Below are 6,001 nucleotides of genomic sequence, written 5' to 3'. Positions count from 1 at the left end.
GTTTAATGTTCCCCTTTTACAATGCCAATAAAGGTATGATGATGATGATGATGATGATGATGATGATGATGATGAGGAAGAAGAAGAGGAGGAGGAGGAGGAGATTGGATTTATACCCTGTCCTTCACTTGGTGTCTCACGCTTTGGCTGTTAGCTGGTGATCACACGGCAATGCTGGAGCGTGGCAAAGAAGCAGTGCGGCAAGCGTTTCAGTTCTGCAGAGCAGCACTGCTTTGAGTTACGTGTTTGTGCGCATGTGCTTATGAAAAACATCCGGTTTGCAACGGGACGTGGATGGGCGCCAGATGCCATGGGATACTAGGGCTCCTGCGATCAGACGCCCACCCCTGTCCCGCGTTTTCCGGATACTAGTGCACTTTCTGAGGTAGTTTTTTACTGCGCATCTTCGGCGGGATGCCACGGGTTGGCCATGGGTGCGCTACGCTTCCCAGATGTTGCTGTGTGATCGTGCCCCGAAAATCCACCTGACATTTGTGCCTTTAGCGCGGCAAATCCTCCGTGTGAACAGAGCCATAATATGGCAAGATATAAGAAATATTCTGTGTTCAATTATGTGTGTGTGTCAGGGTCTCCCTGACCAATGCTCCCTCTAAGCTGTGGAGTCCTGTGAGCAAAGATTCTACTTTTTGAGCTCCTGGCATTAAAGTTGGGAGCAGGTGATTTGACTGCTGCATAAATTAGTTTGCTCCGGAGCCCTCCTTCCTGAACTAAGGCAAAAATGTGTGAGCTGGAGGCAAAAGAACTGTGAGCTAGGTCACACTAACTCAGCTTAGAGGGAACACTGCCCCCGACTTAAAAAATACCAGCTAGGGGCCTGGGGTGGGCACAGGACCTCCTGCAGCGAGGAATCTGTGACCCAATTTAGGAACATTAAGGGGCAGAAGTGGAATTTTTGGTTGGAAAGGGGACCAGCTGCTATTGGTCGGCTCCTTGCAAAAGGCCCTTAGCTACCCCCCTTGAAGATGCAGAAAATGGACTGGATTTATTATTATTATATTTTCAGATAAAAACCCCTTTCATTTTGCCCTGACCTGCATAACCCAGGCAAGCCTGATCTCATCAGATATTGGAAAGCAAAGCAGGGTCGACTCTGGCAAGTACTTGGATGGGAGACCTCCTTGGAATACCAGAAGCGGGGAGGCGGGGGGCAGGCTTCATTCAGCCACCACTCTGAATATCCTCCAGGCCCCCAGTAGGGGTCAGTCACCAGAGGTCAACATGACTTCCAGGTGCACACACGCTCACACGGGCGCGCGTGCGCACACACACGCAAATACAAAAACCCCTTCAGTTTCAGGGAAGTGTTGTTGCTACAAAACACTGTAGCTTTCATGTTCAGCAGCTCCCTTAATTTCTGCATCATACAGACAGTAAACACATTTGGCCCTCATACATACACTGTGCTCGCTACCGAGTCTTCCTGTACTCCCCTCTTTCTTTCGGGGTTTGCAGCTGAAAGTGTGAACTCACTCCACTGACAAGCATTGCATTGGGGAGGGAGGCGCAAACATTTATTTACCTTCCTCCTCAAGGGGAACCCAGAGGGGCTTACCTCATTCTCCTCTGTTTTATCCTCACAACAACCCTGTGAGGTAGGCGAGGCTAAGTACGTGTCACTGGCCCAAGGTCACCCGGCAAGCTTCCATGGGATTCGAACCTGGGTTTCCCAGACCCTAGTCCGACACTCCAACCTCTACACCACACTGGCTCTCTGCAGCCTCTGACCGCGATGGCGTAATCAGGCATTTCACACCTCAGCCCATGTCTGTGTGCGGCCATGAGTGTGCGGCCATCCCTCAACCCAATGTGTAGCACTTTGGAGTGTCAGAGACCCAGGTTTGAATCCCCATTCTGCTATGGGAGCCTGCTAGGGGAAGTGGGGCCAGTCACATGATCTCAGCCTAACCTGCCTCAGTTTGGTGTAGTGGTTAAGAGCACGGACTCTAATCTGGGAGAACCGGGTTTAATTCCCCCACTCCTCCTCCACATGCAGGTGCTGGTGTTACCTTGGGTCAGTCACAAGCAGTGTTCCCTCCAAGCTGAGTTAGTGTGAGCTAGCTCACAGTTTTTTAGCCTCTGGCTCATACATTTCCGTCTTCGCTGAGGAAGGATGGCTCCAGAGCAAACTAATTTATGCAGCAGCCAAATCCCTCGCTCACAACTTTAATGCCAGTAGCTCACCAAGTAGTATTTTTGCTCACAAGACTCCACAACTTAGAGGGAGCATTGGATCCGGGTACAGTTACCAACCTCCTGGGCAGTGTTCCCTCTCAGCTGAATTAGTTTGAGCTAGCTCACAGTTTTTTAGCCTCCGGCTCACACATTTTCGTCTTGGCTCAGGCAGGAGAGCTCCAGAGCAAACTAATTTATGCAGTAGCCAAATCCCTCGCTCACAACTTTAATGCCAGGAGCTCACAAAGTAGAATTTTTGCTCACAAGACTCCACAGCTTAGAGGGAGCATTGGTCACAAGCTGTTTCTGAGCCATTCTCTCAAAAGCAGTCCTCAAAAGAGCTCTCTCAGCCCCATGTGCCTCACAGGGTGTCTGTTGTGGGGAGGGGAAGGGAAAGGAGTTTGTAAGCCGCTCTGAGACTCCTTCGGGTACTGAAGGACAGGGTATAAATCCAATCTCTTCTTCTTCTTCACGACAGAGTTGTTGTTGTGAGGGTAAAATGGAGGAGAGGAGGGCAATGTAAGCTGCTTTGAGTCACCATCAGGGAGAAAGGCAAGGTACTGATGGAATAAATAAATAAGTGCACAGGCATAGAAAGGTTCCAAGTTGACCATGTTGGTCCAAAGAAAGACACGACCTTCAATGTGTACGAGCCATGTCTTTGGAAGCTCAAGTTTGGCCCTAAAAGAACTCCTAGTTGAAGAAGAAGAAGAAGAAAAGAGATTGGATTCATACCCTGCCCTTCACTACCCAAAGGTGTCTCAGAGCGGCTGACAAACTCCTTCCCCTCCCCACAACAGACATCCTGTGAGGTGGGTGGGGCTGAGAGAACTCTGACACAAACTGCTCTTTTTTCAAGAACAGCTGTGCCAGAGCTTGTGACTGACCCAAGGTCATCCAGCCAGGTGCAAGTGGAGGAGTGTGGAATCAAACCCGGTTCTCCCAGATTAGAGTCCGCGCATTCGTTTGTGACTCACGCACCTTGCTGTCCTACCTGGCCTCTTTCCCACACAGCACTTGTCCCTCCCGTCAGGTGGCTACCGGCTGAATGAATCACTTCCCCTATTCTTAATCCAATCGGGACTAAAATGATAAAAGGAGACAAAGGAGAATGCAGAACAGCTGCATGGAACTGTCAGTGGTGGCCCATTTTCCTCTACGACATCCTGTCCAAGGCCCCTCCTTGCTACTTGGGAAGTCATTGTTTTCCCCACCTCTTTGATCTGTTCCCTTACTCTGCAGTTTGAACAGAAATTATATGGCACTATTATTTTGTTGCTGTTGCAAAGAAGAGGTCCCAGGCACAGAAGAGGGCTGGGTGTTGGACCTACTCTGGGGTAAATGGTGTTACTGAACTTCACCTTGGAAGCTCCTTTTCACAGCAGAGCTCCCTGGAAAGAAAAAAGCTCTTTACCCTCCTCTCCTCCAGTAGAAGAGTCCAGCAGCACCTTAAAGGCTAACGAAATTTGGGGCAGGGGATGAGCTTTCCTGAGTCACTGTTCACTTCTTCAGATATCTTCAGTGACTCACAAAAGCTCATCCCCTGCCACAAATTTTGTTAAGTCTTGAAGGTGCTACTGGACTTTTGCTGTTTTCTACTGCCAGGGGCCGCGTTCGGCTGTTCGAGACCCAAGTGTCGTGTGGCGGAGTGAGCTCACATCTATGGCCGCAGCTCTTGCCAGCCTAGCAGTTCGAAAGCAAGAAATTGCAAGTAGATAAATAGGTACTGCTTTGGTTAAGAAGATAACAGTGTTCCGTGCGCCTTGGCGTTTAGTCATGCCAGCCACATGACCATGGGAACATCTTCGGACAGCGCTGGCTCTTCGGCTTGGAAATGGAGATGAGCACCGCCCCCTAGAGTCGACTGGCTTTCGAGCAAGGGAAACTTTTACCTTTACCTTGCTGCTACAGACTAACACAGCAACCCGTCATGACCCATCTCTTCTCCTCCAGGCACACATCATAATGGTTTTGCAAAGTCTTGAATCTGTTGCTTTGTACAGTAACCTAATTTCCCATTATTTCATATGGCCAATGTAAGGGACCGTTTTCCCTCTTTCTTCCTGGAAATATAAAACCATGAGGGTGTGTGTGTGTGTGTGTGTTTCTTTCTTTACTGACGCCATTTATACCCCACCCTTCTCCCGAACGGGGACCCAAGGTGGCCGACGTAATTCTCCCCTCCTCCATTTTATCCTCACAGCAACAACCCTGCAAGGTAGGTCAGGCTGAGATTGTGTGTGACTGGGTCTAGGTCCCCCCCCCCAGCAAGCTTCCATGGAAGAGTGGGGATTCGAACCTGGTTCTCCCACACATCCTAGTCTGATACTCTAACCACTATACCACCCTGGGACCTCTTTGAGAGAATTAACCAACACATGGACAAGGGGATCTCATGTCATGTGTGTGTATTAACATCCATCAAGTGGTCTCATACAAGTTATCTACATAGATTTCCCTTATCTATCTGTCATCTATATACCTAAACTTTAAGTAGGTAGAGAGGCTCTCTCTCTATAGGAGTAAATACCGTGCAAACTGTGACTAGGTCTAAAATCCTATGTACATTTCCCTGAGAGTAAGCACCATTTAAAACACAGACTTATTTCTAAGTATACACAGTCATCATTGGGTTGTGGACTGCAATTCTAGCAGGAGTGGCCAAACCCGCTTAACGTAAGAGCCGAATAGAATAAACATCAGATGATTGAGAGCTGCATGCCGTGAGCAAATATGACACGTGTTTCTATTGGAAAATATGCAGATTTGGTTTTTATTAACATTAAATGAGCAATAAATTAACATTTATTAACATTAAACGAGACTGCCAAAAATAAAAACAAAAAGGTTTAAAATAGATATTGATAAGGATGTTTATGTGTTTGAGAACGCATCTAAAGTTAAAGTTGCTTTCTTGCTCTGTTCCCCCCCCCCCCCCCCGCCTGAAGCCTACCCAGGGAGGGGAACTGGCGGGGAAGGGAAGACCGCTCGGGGAGGGGAGGCACGCCTCCCCTTCGCTTCCCCAGCTGCTCTGCCGGGAGCCGCACAATAGGTGTGAAAGAGCCGCGTGTGGCTCCCGAACCGCAGTTTGGCCACCCCTGAATGATAGGATGCTCCCTTTAAATGCCATCCTAAGCAATTACACCCTGCAAAGTCTATTGAAATCAGTGGGTGTTAAAAGGCCATAACTCTGTTTAGGATTGCAGAGTTACTTCCAGCAGCAGCAGGATATACTCTCTCAGGGGCCCAACAAACCGAAAGGCATTGCTGTGATGCACAAAGCTCTTTCTCCAGCTCACAGGCTCTGGCTCTTCATATGCGCACGCCTGAGGTCTGGACTTATTCTTGAATCAATAAAGAAAAACAGACAAGACATGAAGCTGTCTCACGCTGAATCCGACCCCTGGTCCTCTAAGTCAATATTGCCTGCCCAGACTAGCAGCGGCTCTCCTGGGTCTCAGGCGGAGGTCTTTCCCATCACCTCCTGCCAGATCTTTTCACTAGAGATGCCGGGGATTGAACCTGGGACCTTCTGCGTATCAAGCAGAGGCTCTGCCACTGAGCCACAGCCCTTCCCCAAAGAAAACAACACACAGTAAACGGAAGTAGAGGGGATAGTTCCAGAGGAGTTAGCTGTGTTAGTCTGTTGCTGAAAAATAGTCAAAAGCCCAGCAGCACCTTTAAACTTTATTGTAGCATAAGCTTTTGAGCAACACAGCTCTCTGTCAGATGTAGAGGGGAGAGGGAGCCCGCGCTGCGGGGAGGGCGGGGTATAAATTGAATTAAATAAATAAATAAATAAATCAGT

The 6,001-nt window shown here is 48.8% G+C and overlaps 1 non-coding gene across 1 annotated transcript; it reads right to left on the bottom strand.

Annotated features, from left to right (window-relative positions):
- Positions 1-5,694: 5,694 nt before the first annotated feature.
- TRNAI-GAU lies at positions 5,695-5,766 on the bottom strand. Its single transcript has one exon. It is a non-coding gene; the product is annotated as a tRNA-Ile (tRNA).
- Positions 5,767-6,001: the final 235 nt, after the last annotated feature.

This window comes from Gekko japonicus, unplaced genomic scaffold (genome assembly GCF_001447785.1).
Source record: "Gekko japonicus isolate JY-2015 unplaced genomic scaffold, Gekko_japonicus_V1.1 scaffold4268, whole genome shotgun sequence".
Taxonomy (NCBI): Eukaryota; Metazoa; Chordata; class Lepidosauria; order Squamata; family Gekkonidae; genus Gekko; species Gekko japonicus.
Note: the sequence above shows the minus strand (reverse complement) of the source record. Positions and strands in the feature narration are given on the sequence as shown.